The following is a 14,702-nucleotide window of genomic DNA, read 5'->3' on the forward strand; positions in this document are numbered from 1 at the left end:
CATGCCTGGTCCTGGGAGAGGCAGAAAATCCCAGGTATTTTTCTCACCTTCTGTTCTTCAAAACTGACACACCAGTGAGCAAGCATCATTCAACAATAATACAGACTACCTACATGAACAAGGGATGAAGGACAAGGAAAAAAAGCCTAGAAGATACTAACAGCTGTACTATAAGTAAATTTTTAATGGTACTTAGTTAAAAAACATCCCTAGCTCACAATACAAATGGCTTCCAAGCAGAACTCGACCATTAAACTTTTTTTAGCACTTTCACCTTTGTGATTTCTGTCTTATTCCATTTTCAATAGAAAATTAACATTCCCAGCCAAAATCTCATGTCTTTTCCATGCATAAAGAAAAAACTCAAACATCAGCAACCTTCTGTCAAAAAGAAATAGGAGTAAAATCTCAGCCTTCACTTCCCTAGATGAAAACAAAAAAATTCAGACTAATTTTCTTCATGCTATTGTGCTTTTAAACATAAGTCAGCATACACATTTAATGATGTTTAGCTAATTCCTTTTAATTCTATGCTGCTTCATTAAGTTCAATTTACTTTTCCTTGGTAGCTCTGTCAAGACCTGGTCTCCTAAGGTCCCATCGTTGCCCACTCTGTCTTTATACAATTCTTTCTTCTCTCTTTAACAAGTGAGGGCTTTATCTCCAGGTTAAGACAAGACACTGTTCATTTTTGCATGGTCCTGCTAGAGTGAGGTTCAGTCATGGCCATGAGAGTTTGCTGAACTGAGAGCATATCAGAAGATCTGTACAAACTCCACTGATTAAAGTGATGAACCTCTCTGTTGGCAATAAATGGCCCTCTAATGTTGACTATGCTCCCCTGTGCCTGTGTCTTTTTTTAAATTTTTGTTTTAAAGCATGACCATGTAATAGTAAAAAATCAAAATTTATATATAAATAGCAGTTGGTATTAACCAAGTCCTGAAGTATACGGCAGCTCTAAACACGTCAGATTTAAAGAACAAGAAGAAATAAGGTGCTTTGTAAAAGAAGAAAAAGGTATCTCTGTGCAGTGTATCCCTTGGGCAATGCCATGGTTTCTCAGCACACAGTTTCTGTCTCTCCCTTGCCATATGGGGATGAACACAACAACCCAATGATACCATTGGCTGGACAGTCCTGTCTAGGCATACATGAATGACTAACTTCATGATGGCAGGACAGACAGACAACTCACTTTTCTCAGGTTTCAGCTTTCATGTTTAAAGAGAGAACTTCTAGCTACTACAGTTAAGAAAAAATAGTAAAAGCAGCCTATTGCATGCAAGACCCCTCCCTGAGTTTGCACCAAGACTGCAACTAGAGTCCCAATGGATGGACTGATGTATTTCCTTGCAGTTAAATGCCTTGGTGTGTCTATTCACTACTGAATGAGTAAAGCTCCGTAAGACGGAATAGAAGAAAACAAGTCCATGACTTCAGCCTCAATTGCAACAATGTCCTAAATACAAGATCAGCTAACAGTGTTACTTAGCAGAGATACAGGGATTAGAAGGATGTAGAAGAGTCAATCTGATACAGATTTAAAATACTTATTTTAATAGGTGATTAGGATGAAACATGGAAGTAGGAATTACCACATTCTTCAAATTCTTCATTCATCCAAAAGACTGCCAAGCAAGCCTGTATATTTATTTATATTTACATTTATTATCTATCTATCTATCTATCTATCCATCTATCTATCCATCCAAGGTTGGACAGGGCCTTGAGCAACCTGATAATAGTGGAACATCTCATTGCTCACCATAGGGTGGCTGTACTACATGGATTTTAGAAGCCCCTTCCAACCCAGATCATTTCCTGATTCTATTATATTATATATTCTATTCTCTTTTTCCACTCTAACCTACATTTACAGCATGAAAGACAATGGTCTAGAGGACTTCAAGTGTACTTTGTTAACCTGTTTCCAAAAGCAAATCAAGTAAAGCTTCTCCCATGTATACTGCTGACCTACCAAATGAAAGGCTACACCCATCTTTCCATCATGCTCCATCAGTTGCTTATAGGAATCAATTTGCATTACCTTTGAGTTAAGTGCCCTTGAGTGTACAGTAACATATCTGCAGTGGATTTCATAAGCATAATGGCAGTGTACCAGACACACAAACAGCACTGAAGTGCTCATGCCTGACACAGCACAAAGAATGGAGTACTACTGCTAATGTGGTCATTTGGGAGGGTGGAAAAAGATCTGAGAGAAAGAACTGCATTAAAAAAAATCACAGAATAAAGGTGAAATCTGGGTAAGCATAACAGAGTATGGGTTTGAAGACCAAACACAAGGCCGAAAACATATTTACTATGTTTTTTCCCTAGCAAAAATGTTGATGCACAGGAAAAAACCCTGAAAAATTAGAGGAGAAAAAAACCCACAAACACAGAGTAATTAAGAAGCAGAAAAGGTAAGTAAAAGATAAAAAAGTGGCAACTGAGATAAAGATAAGATACAAAGTCAGGTAAGATACAGAGGGTCTATCTATCCAAAAGAATGTGATTTGAGATTTACCAACAGACCACATCACACCTTAGGAAGAGACAGTTCAGGCACTTGGGCATGTCTGAGTCATCTGACTTGAGATCGGCTAAGACTTTTTTGTATTTTTTCAAGCTGGAGAAGTAGAATAGGAAAGAGGAAAAAAGCTTTATTTCCTGAGGTGTTGAAATACTTCAACTACCTTAACTAAGGTTCAATAGAGGATCTAAATCCCACACAAACAATGCTGCCCTGTGTTGTCTTTTGACATTGTACTCCCACTCCATCACTGGTGTTTCAGCTGTTGAAAAGGTATCTGTGTAAGCTTAGCTATCATAAGGAATATAATATGAATATTTAAATAATTTTATATACTTCACAACTCTTCAAAGACCTGTATGAATGTACTAATTCCCCCAGAAATGTGAAACCCTGATTTTCATGAGGAAAGGGAGACACTTAAATTTAAATAAGTTTTGTTTCTACAGAGGTTTTCATTTCCTCTGATCGCCTCACAGAAAAACGTTCTCAGTTTCAGCGGGGATGAGCTGGTATTGATTTTCCCCCCCAGAACCTTTTAAGTGCTCCTCATAAAGATGACCTGATTGTTTTCCAACAAATCCTTTGTCCTCATAATAATCTGCTGCCTATTTTTAGGTACATTTAAAATTATTTAAAAGCACAACACAACAAAATATTCCAGCTTGCCATTAGCTTGACTGAAATCCACTCACACCTTCTTCCTACTTCTTAACAACTAGGGAGTTAAACTAAATTATTAACTCCTGACATTACAGGCTCCAATTCAAACCAGGAATTTAAAGTATGCATTTGATTATTTAGTGATGTTTATTTCTGGCTACAGACACAAAAAATCTGCTAGACTGAAGAACTCTCCAAACCATTCTCCTAGAGAATAGCAATGACATACAGCATTAGAGCAGCAAGAGAGATTCTTACATTGCAGCTGTTCTCTGTATTACTTGTAAGTGCGGTTAAGCAAAATGCAGTTTAAAGCTCTGGAAAAACAACTGGCTTTCTTTAAATGCTAAGTATTAAAAAAAATCCCTCAAGCAAGCAACATGCAATCAAAAACATGAAGGCTGTCTTTTTGGTTCCATCATTTAAACTCTAATAGCTGACATAATTTAACATAAATGGCACTTGATTAAATCTATCCATGAAAACTGTCTTAGGTTTTAAAACAGAATAAGCTCTGACTGTAATGCAGTGCTGAATGCTTCAGTTACCAAAAAGGTTAAAAGACACTGCACTAACATACTACTGAAATAGCATTTCCTACCTGAAAATATGGAAGGTCTTTTCTTAGAGCGCCTTGGGTGTATAGGGTCTATATTCCTAATATTTTTTTGAAACTTTCCTTTAAAATCATTTTCTAGCAGGATGTCTGGCGGCAGGCTTCTCCGTCTTGTTGATTTATAACGAGTCTGATGGGGATTAAGTTTACTCTTAGTCCTGGAGCACAAGCTGCTGTCATCCAGTGCCATGATGGAGCGTTAACGCCGCCGCAGCGCGAAGGCAGCCCGCACGCCCAGAAGTGTCGGGGCCAGCGGTTACAGAGCCAGCAATCTCAGATGTTCTCATGCTCAACTCACCCGTTGGGGAAGTTGAGCAGGTTGAGAGGCGTATGCTGGGACAGGTGTAGTGTTACTGCATCGCCCCTCCTTGCAGCAGTGAAACAGCGCAGGGAGGAGGCAGGCTGAAATAATTCGTTTGAAACTTTTGAGGTAATTAAGAAGTTCAGAAAACCTGAGCTCAGCAGCACAATCTCTACAAAGTGGAAAATACAATTTAATGTGAGGCACTGTCTAGGGCTAGTATGGTTTATATTATACCCACAGTATTCCTCAGGTCAGTTCATTAATAGTTCATTAACTTGGCAAGTTAAACAGGTGCTGCTTAACCTTATGAAAAGAAAACAGTGTGAGAGAAAAACAAACAAACAAACCCATACCCAAAACCTCAACCCACAAACAAACAAAAATAATACACACAAAACAAACAAACAATGACAAAACAACACCCAAACAAACCATCAAACTCTAGATGCCAGCCTAGGGACCTGTCAGGTGAAAAGCACTACCCAAACAGTATGTTTGGGTTTTTAGTCCTGTCATTTCACAAACTTCCATTTTGAAAGTTGATGAACAATCCAAATCACAAAGGGCTTTTATGGCCACAACTGTCAGTTTGGGGTTTCTTTCCTCAACAAGCAATAATGTTATTTCCTACTGAAGAAATCAAAGATGTGATAGTGTGACTAATTTCTCTCTCTGTGTAACTGCTGACTAGTAAAAATAAGACATTTAAATACATGTATGACAGAGATGGTCTGTAATTTCTCCATTTAAATAAAACTCCAGGTACTTTTCTTGTTTTGTTCCAGCTAATCCAATGAAATCTTTTGAGCCCCCCAAGGATGTGATCTTCCTTTCTCAAATATTCAGAGAAGACAAATTGAAACATCTTCTATTCACCTGCTAATTTTCTTATTAAATTCCACCATAAATGAGGCAAAATTAATTGGTAAATTAAAACAAACAAATCTTCGGACTATATGCATTTTGTTGTTAAAAAACAGCATTTAATATGGCAAAGTGAATAAGCAGAATGGTAATTCAAAAGGGAAACATTCAAATAATGTTTCAACTGTGGATACCTAAAGAAAAGTGATTTTAAGAACTGAAGTAGAACTTGATTTCTTTAATTTTTTAAAAACAATTATACCAAAAATGCTTTAATTACTTTCCTAAAGATAGCCTACACTATAAGATTGGTGTAATGATCACAAGGTCGGCGGCTCCAAACACAGCTTTTGTGTGAAGTTCATTACAACCTTTTGTAATTTTATGACTGAAAAAAGTAAATGGTTCATCTACATGTTTTTGGAAGGGAAGAGTGGAAATTTCACATATATATATATATACATATATATATAAAGTGTGTAGCTTTTAAAAGACTTTTATTGAGGGTGCAAATAATCTGCTAGATTCTGTCTTGTTCCTCTGGGAAGTAAATTGCATTGGGCTGAAAGTTGAAATTATGAATGGAAAGATCCAATCTTAAATACGTTGGACTCAGAAATCTGTATTCAGAACAGACAGATCATTTAAACCAAATGAACATTAAATGTAGATAGTCAACGGACTATTTCTGATCTTGCTGAGTATTCTAGGGATCATGGGAGCTCTTTTTACATGTGGAAATAAGCTTTTGAAAATTACACTGGATTCCAAAAGAGGTTAGGTGGTGAGAATTAGGTTATAACCAAAGGGAATTGTGTGTCTAAGTTGCTCAGTTACATTTTAAAAATTTCTCTACACACTGGTTTTCATCATTAGAGACCAAAATACTTAATTTATGTCCTTCAAACCATATCTCATCCTGTTTTTCCCAGTTAATTAAAAAATACGTCCAAGAAATTTTTCTTGCTTCACCTTCTCTTACAACTCCATTTCTTTTTTCAGCTTTGGCTGAACAGCATAAAAATATTTAGTCCATTCCTAATAGTCCAACTTAACCAATGTAAATTCATCAAATGCTTTTCAAAACAACAGAAAATGCTTAAATGTGAGCAAATAAATATACTTGAAGCAGGTGTGAAGACTGAGAAATAAAAAATGCAGGAATTAACTTTTGAGGAGCTATAAAGGGAAATTTGAAGGAAGCTTTAAATAAAATTTCGATATCTTCAGCAAGTGATCTAAGCTCTAGGTTGCAAGATATGAAAACAGCTCAGAACTTTTCCAGCTTAAAAAATAATTAAATATTCATTAGAAGAGTGACTTGAAAGTGAGTGTCCCATATTCTGACTGAGTGATACAATTGCTGCACCACACAATCTCACTTTCTCCAGCCCAATGAATATTCATGCCAAGTGGAACATTTCCAACAGAAATTGCTGCTGCAACACTCAAATTTGTGTAGTGGTCATACTCTTTCAGATGGGGAAAATCTGTCAAGGGTACAAACCCCTGATCAAGTCAGAGTACACCAGAATCTATGAAAAGTTTAATCCAGAGGGGCTTTCAAATTGCCTTTTATAGGATCTACTCTAGAACACATTCTTGAAAATGCATTCAGAACTGAAAATCAAAAAAGGCAAACACTTGTTCCAAAAACTGAAAATCCTGAGCAGGTAAAGCAAAAGAATATGCAGTGGTAAAACAGAAACTGAGAATTCTAGTGATGTCTAAAAGTTGTTAAGAACGAGATGCCTAAGTGTCACTTTAGTAGTTTAACTCTATTACATGTCCTGTCAAAGGATAAATATACAAGATCCTTCAGAAGAGATTACTACAAGAAAGTAATCACTGTGTTACATTCAGAACTGAATCATGAAAGTGCTCAAATTACGAAAAACAAATACCAGGAATCATAATTTGGCTACATTTTCAGGTTGGCAAAGGTTTATAAAGCCTCAGATTTCTCTGGTAGGTTTGGTGTATTTCAGTACTTTTTTATGATTTTAAAAGGTCAGTATATAATAATATATATAAACTATTTGGTTTATCCATTACAGTCAAAGGCTAAATCAGAACATCTTACCCCTTGCCTCCAGCAAATTACCCACTTGTAGGGTCTGCAGTTTCTCTTACTAATTATTTTGACTGAAGTTTGGTAAGTAAGTGCTGAAGGTAACTGATGTTTGATTTCAGTTTCGATGGTACCCTGTACTGCAGAAATACAGATTGGAAGCTACAAAATCAGCGTGGTCCAAAACATAATTTAAAAAATTCTCACTGGGGAAATTATCATTAGCTTTTTAAAAATAATACAGCAGCAAATCCTGTTATATTTCCTGTGCAGTGAGCCAGTTGTTATTATGACTGCATTAGAGCTGCCATTCCCCTTTTCAGCTGAGGAAATATTTGGCTTATCAACAGCAAAAGCAAGAAAACGTTTTTCTAAAAAGTGTTCTCAGTGTGTTGCCTCATGCAGGCTGGCTCAGAAAATCTGTATTATGGAAAAGGAAAACCAACTCTGCAATGAGTTCCTGTCTGGTTTGGTAATGTAACTTCTGTATCAGTGTACATGGATCCATGGTCCTTCCCACCATGCCACACACACCAGGACACAATGGTACCTCACGGGAGGACGAGGCCTCTAAGCCATATGTGTTGGCGGAACTGCAAAGGCATGAAGGGAAAATTTGAGCTTTTCTAACATTTTAAACCAGCTCAGTTTAATCAACCAAACCTCATCCTTCTTGCCTGTGGCCCATGGAGCTTTCCCCCTTGTTGCATTAGCACCCATTTTGTGATGTTGCACAGCAAACTATGGCTTTTGCTTATTTGTTTATTTGTTTATTGCCATTTATTTATTTATTTATTTATTTGTAGTCATGCTGCCACAAAGGACAAAAAGACAAGAGTAAGCATCCAGGATAGGGATATATGAATTGTTTCTTTTAGTGACTGTGCCAGGTTAGAAAATTTTAAGTGTTACCCTTTAAAATATTTGCAAAAATAAGGTTATAAAGACAATGCTTAGGCTATGTAATTAATGAGTGCATTTTACAGGTGTCAGACATTTATAGAAATGAAGTTGTTACAAATCAAGTTGAATATTCCTGAGTTCCTGCTTGCCGAGGAGACTGTTAAAAAGCACACACCAATTTAGCAAACCAATCCTGTTCTTTTATTCCCCATAAGTACTTATTATCCAGGTGTCACACCCTGTACACAGCAGAACAGTCACAGATCTCAAGTTATCTGTGCCATGGAGTCTCTAACTTTTTTTGTCTTGCATTTCAAATAGAAAAGCTAAACAACAAAGGAAGAGAAAAAAGGGTATAAAAAATAAGGAATGAGGAAAATACACAGCTGTTCAAATCCTCCAACTGTTGCTCAAAAAAGTATTTGTTTAATTTTTGGAATATCCTGATTGTCTTAATCCATAGGATGTGAACATCTGACAAGTTCCCTGCTTTAATTAACCTATTTCTTCCGGCTTAATGCTGTTAGAAGCACAGTCTGGACTAGGTACAGCCTTAGCATCCAAAAAATCTCTCTTCAGTCAAGCATCATTTTTCAGAAGTGAGTATAAGAGGAAAAGGTCAGCAAATTAATGCTGATTGTGATCACAATCTTAAAGAAAGCAAAGACATCACTTTAGGTTCACATTAATTTCTACCCTGTAGCAAACACCGGCTCATGGAATTGTGCTAATAGGACTCAGTTGCCAGGCTACACCTGACCTTCGAGAAGCTAAATAAGAGTATTAGATGTTCATATCACACACTATATTTATGGTTTTAACTTGTGGTAGATAACTTAATATTGAATTATAGTCACAGAAAAGAGAAGTAGGCTTTCAGCCCAGATGATTCTTCAAATTATCAAATACTAACAGATAAAACATGAATAAAAGAAGAGAGCTATTACAGAGTTGCTTTCTATGCTGGAATGTTGGTTTGAATAGATGAATATTGATAAGAGATTTGGCCGAGTATTTCAAATGCTTTGTCCTTCAGCTGAAAGAAATAAGCACCTTTAATTTGAAGTCATATTCTTGCCTGCTAACAACAAAAAAAATATATAGTTAAAGCTGTAATCTGATTCTTAAGATACTATTACTCTTTTACTGTTGGATCTACTAGGTGTACAAACAGAAACCTGATTTAAATCACAGCATTTCATAGGCAGAACAATTCATAGCCAAATGTCCATTTGTAATAATTTCACTTCACACTGACGTTCCCAGTACACGATGGCTGTTGCAGCCTTATTTTCATGAGGACTCAAAAATCGATCCTTCTCCAAACCCAGGAAAGAGGCATTTTCTGGCAGGGTAGAGTGAAGAGGCACAGCACAAGCACCCAGCTAGCTGACAGGGCTCCTTGCAGATGGCTTCAGAGCTGTCAGCACACATGGCTTTGCCCAACTGGCAGCGGCTGAACGTCTTCCAAAGATCAAAGGCTGAAGGTGGAACTTGCCAGAGTCCGCACAACGGTAACACTTGCAATCACAAAATCATGCTTGGTATTATTCCATTGAAACCTGGGACATTAAGCCTATACTCTGGGTACAGTGGTAAGAGAAAGACCTGAGGCTCTGAGGGAATTTTATCCAGTATGGGGTATAAAATAAACGTGGCAGATGGTTTTCCTCTTGCCTTCTATGTTGAAAGTGAATGCTATGAGCAAACTATACATATGAAGGTTAGAGATTTCAGAGACAATTTTCTATTTAAAACCACTTCTGAGTGTTCAGTATTCTACATGAAATAAATTTTGTTAGCACATATGTGTTGAGATTATAACAGCATTTCAGTTTCTGTAAAAAAAAAATGTTACAGATATAGAGGAAAAAAAATCACGTATGGAACTTGAAAGTGCTTCTTAGAGAGGATCACCATCTCAAGTGCAAGAGCAAGCAGTATTAAAATGAAGGCACTCCACCTAAGGCCAGAGCTCTAGAAACACCAGAACACATCCCGAACAACTCTAAATGTCTGACTGATGCACAACTCCAAACTGAGTTTCAACTTTTGCTACTGGAGTCAGCACTATACAAGAATCTCTGTGACACTGCTACAGCATCATAAAGCAGGATGTGTAAATGATCTTTAAAACCTCCAGTTACAGAAACAAAAATCCCACTGCTGAACATTTGTCCTTGTTCAATTGTACAATATTAAACTTAAATACTTTTCTTATAAATACTTATTTTGCATTTAAACAGTATTAATGCAGACCTCTTACTGCACCTAACACTGCAATACAATAGGATATGTCAGTTATAATATAAGCATTTTTTTGTGCACCATCTTACTCCCTCTCTCTGCATGCCTCTATTCTCCCCTTTTCCTTCTCCAAGCTGTAATAAACAAATCATTGCCTGGGCAAAATGAGAATGGCTGAGGGAAAATTATCTCTAAGTTCATAAATGTGGATTTAGAAGCAAACTGGAACTTCTCCTACAATGTCACAGAAGGAAAGAGAAAAAGGAAGGAAAGGAACGGCTACCTGAATAGTACACGCAAATTTCACAACCCCCCTCCCCACACACCCGCCATACTTAGAGACAAAAAATGACAACCAGCATGTGAGAAGGACAGGGGAATGGGAAGGATGTGAGGAAACTCAGGGTCTGCAAACCACAGGAAGCAGTGGCCAACGGCAAGTAACTGACACACACAGTGCTGCCACAGAGCAACAGCGAGCACTGCTTGGCAAGCACAAGCAGGGCCTGACCCCTAAAGCAAGCTGCATGGTGAGTGAAAAATTCCAAGGGCTTAAAGACTGAAAAAGAGAGAAAAATCCACAAAACATGAAAAGAAGAATAAGAAATGCTGTACAGATTTACTTGAAGTCAGAGATATTTTCAGGTATTCTTTCATCCATCCCTGTTTGCTAGAGATGTTTGAGAACCTAACTAGTTGAAGAGCATCACCATTTTAAACAATGACATTAAAATTCCCAATTTTACTGATTATTTTCCTCTGACTTCTTGAAGAATCAGCTGCATGATAAGATGGCTTCCAAACAATGCCTGAAATATTATTCCTAGACAGGACTAGAAAAAGATTATATTCTATTACCCATAAATATGACTCAATTTATATAGCCTGTAGGACAATGCTAGATTTAAGGCAGTGTGCCCGTGCATTTTATATCTATATATATAGATAGATATATATATATAGATATTTAACATGTATAGTAAAACCTTACATAGGTATATTGATTATTCAATTTCTCCATTAACATTCATATTAAGACCCAGTGGACACAGTTTCAATTAATAAAAACAGAAAAACCTTTTAAAATTTGGATGGGATTATTTGTGACTCTGTACAGGCCTGAGATAAATACAATTTAGACTAATTTGCCAAGAATAACAGTGAATGCATTCAAAACAGTATTAGCAGAAGAGGGTAGTTGTGTCCCCTTCGCAAGCCCCCTAAATACAGTCAAAATGATAAGAGAGATCATATGCTGAGCAGATGCTCCCTTAGGGGCTGTGTTGCTCAAGGTGCTGCAGTGGCCCAAGGCTCTCCAGATAAACACCAAATACACAGAGACACACACTATTGCACATCATGGACATCAGACACAAAGATTGCTCTTGCAACAACACAACAGAAAAGGAGATTTAATTTTCTGAATGTCAGCTGTGCAACTGTTAAATTTTAAACTAATACAGCACAACCCTTTTTGAGTAGTAACATGAATGAGAACAACTGAGAAAAAAACAGCATTAGTGTAAAATGAAACGTGTAATAACCTAGTTCAAGTCAGACACTCCCTGCAGCAAGTATGAATTTTGAGACAACTCAAAACTCAGTTTGCCCACTGACTGTGAACATTTAATCCACACAAGTATCAAGTCTGTCAAGAAAAGAAACACCCTTCACTCCTTAATGTCTTCTACCATTATCTTTATACAGAGTTCCAGAAACAGGGAATTTATTTCACCTAAAGTTAATTAAGAGCTTAGTTAGAGACAAAAAAAGCTTGCCAAGAGAGATAAACTCTGAAACACTCCCAAAATTTAGTGAGACTCCCACTGAATTTTTCCAGTAATCCATTCCACAGTCCAAGTAGATGCATGAAACACCACCACCTTCATGCTTCTTCCAAGTTCAGCTCAAGGCTTTATAACCCTGAAATAAAGATGGGTGGCCAAATATCACGGAGCAATTTTTCAGCTGGACTGTAGGCTAATTAACTAAGGGCTTTCAGACTCAGGAGGAAAATCCTGAAATTAATTCAGATTCAAAGATACTCAAGCATATAGTTTGAATAAACAATAATTTCCTGACATTTTGGATTAGTTTCAAGAGGAAATTGAAGAACTGATGTCTTTGATAGCATAGAACACCATGATTTGGCTTATCTCTGGGAAGTCCAGTCATTACCAGTCTCTAGAACAGGCAAACACATTCTTGAAGCCTTCTGCAATTTGCAAACATCCAATAAAAAGTCCTAATACTGTAGAAACTAATTCTTTTAGGGAAACATGTATCAGTAAAGTAAATCCTTCAAATCAGTTTGTGTTACGAATCACTACCCTTACCTTTCTATAGTTAAGCACTACTGTCATGTTAGCACTATGAATTTAGCTAAGTGACTCTGCATTGAGAACATATCACAGGTATGGAAGTGAAAAAGTACCAGAGCAAGGGCCAGACATGGCACTTTGCACTGCTGATCATAAAATTTCTATCTTTCTTAGGTGGAGAGAATTATTTGGGTGCTGTATTTCCAAGTCTGGACTCCAAAGAGCAAGTATTAGTGCAAAAGCTCTTTTAACATAGTGCACGAATGTAAGAAATAATTTTGGGGAGGGTGAAAAATAATAAGGGCATCTAAATAACCTGAGATTCCCTTGGTTCCTACACAGATTGGAAGCACATGGAGAAATGGGTGAAGTTCAGATCACATTTCAGCAGAAATGAGATTTCCAGATATGTTTCTCTAGTCTAACAAGCAGGACACATCCTTCATGGGGAAGAATACAGCACAGGCACACAAAAACCAAGAGATCAGTGTAAACCAGGGTCTGACCAACTGCTTGCAGAAGGCTGCAGAGCTTTTCCTGCTACCTAAGGACAGGCTTTTGGAAGGTTCTGGGGACTCATATGAATTAAATCACAAAGCCTAGTTTCAGTCTGAGAGGCTATTCTTCTATACCTGTTTTGCAGTCCACGGATAGAGCCATTGATTTAGGGCTGGGAATAACCTTTGCGTCTCCACTAAATATACTGAATAGTGGCAAGGGTAAAGTTAGCTTTTGGGAGTGCCTGTCCTACAATCATAGGATTATTCCTCCTTCTATGGGAGAAGATGCTTCAACTCATCTATTTCAATGTTGATATTTCCTTCTTTTGAGAAAAACTGGGTTTTTATGAAGCTAGTTCAGCTTCAACATTCAGGTGCCTTTATTGATAAGGCTGAGAAATTCCTTGCTTTAAGATGGGTTTTTAAAATACAAGAATTTGTAGATGATGATTAACTCATTGGGCAAAATTCTGTTCTATAAATTTACACAACTGACCTCTTGAAGCCTCACAATATATGTTTTTCCTTTTTTTTTCCCCCTCTCCAGACCTTCAAAAATTGCACAGGCCTCTCTTTTTAACTGTTTTCCTTATTTATACCTCTTTGTTAAGTCAAAATATTAAGGCACTGGATACAGTATTTTGGTAGCACCATATTGTAGCATCACAGCAGCTAAGCTGAAGAAGCTTCCTAAATTGCCCCTTAATTTTCCTTCAAGTTGCTACCCTGAACAGTTTTGTATTTGCAACCTATCTATGCCCAGTTACCTGCCATGAAACAGCATTAAGAATATGTTTTGTTCTACCATGAGCACTTCACTGGGCAATTCACATATGACTATCGGGCTGTAATACTGATCTAACTTGATTATTAACTAATATCTCACCAATTTTAGACCCCCTGAAAAATAGTAGATCTGCTGAGGATACTTACCAAGTGAAAATTTTACATCATCCAAATGCTTAAAAACAGTATGAAAAAGCTATGAAACTGTAGAATTCTTAACTCTCCTACAGAGCCAAAAATCTCAATTATCAACTATAAGTGAAGATTTGAAATATAGGTTTTTTAAAACTACTGTATATAGTCTTTAAGGTATACAAGGTAAATTTAAAGAAGAGAAGTAGCAATTAAAATGTCTTAGAAACATACAACATATCCACAGCTAGCTTAAGGAGGCCATAATACTTTCAGAGAAGTAAGATGCCTGTCAGTCACAGAAGATTCAGAGCTACCACTCATGATATTCTGAGGCCTCTTTTACACTGCTTTGCCTTTCCTTGCAGAACATCAGGATACTGTGGTATATACAAAGAAAGGAGACTGCATTTCCCCCACCTAGCTGCACATATTCAAAGATCAAGTTGCCAAAGTGTAAACCCCATCTGTAGTCAACAGAGAGACAGGGATGCACCTCTGCAAGGTAGAATTCGTCTCCTCTGCCTGAGGAGAGTGGAAATTGTCTTTCCTCCTTAACTGCAGCCTTTTACTGAGACTTACAGATGCTTACCCTTTGAATTCTCACACAGGTTAGATGAGAGGAATGCCACACCAAGACCTTCTACACTAGAGTAAATGTGAGTGAAGGACAATACACTAAAAAAGAATTTTCTTCCACCAACAGAGCTACTCTCTGCTGGGGAAAGCTCAGAAGTGAGCACAGAATCACAGACT

General features: G+C 37.2%; 1 protein-coding gene across 1 annotated transcript in view; it reads right to left on the minus strand.

Annotated features, from left to right (window-relative positions):
- The window catches only part of FRY (FRY microtubule binding protein), a 196,528-nt gene that overhangs the window by 176,928 nt on the left and 4,898 nt on the right, over window positions 1–14,702 (minus strand). The gene's annotated exons all lie outside the window — the stretch shown is intronic.

The sequence above is a fragment of the Molothrus ater genome, chromosome 2 (assembly GCF_012460135.2).
Source record: "Molothrus ater isolate BHLD 08-10-18 breed brown headed cowbird chromosome 2, BPBGC_Mater_1.1, whole genome shotgun sequence".
NCBI lineage: Eukaryota > Metazoa > Chordata > Aves > Passeriformes > Icteridae > Molothrus > Molothrus ater.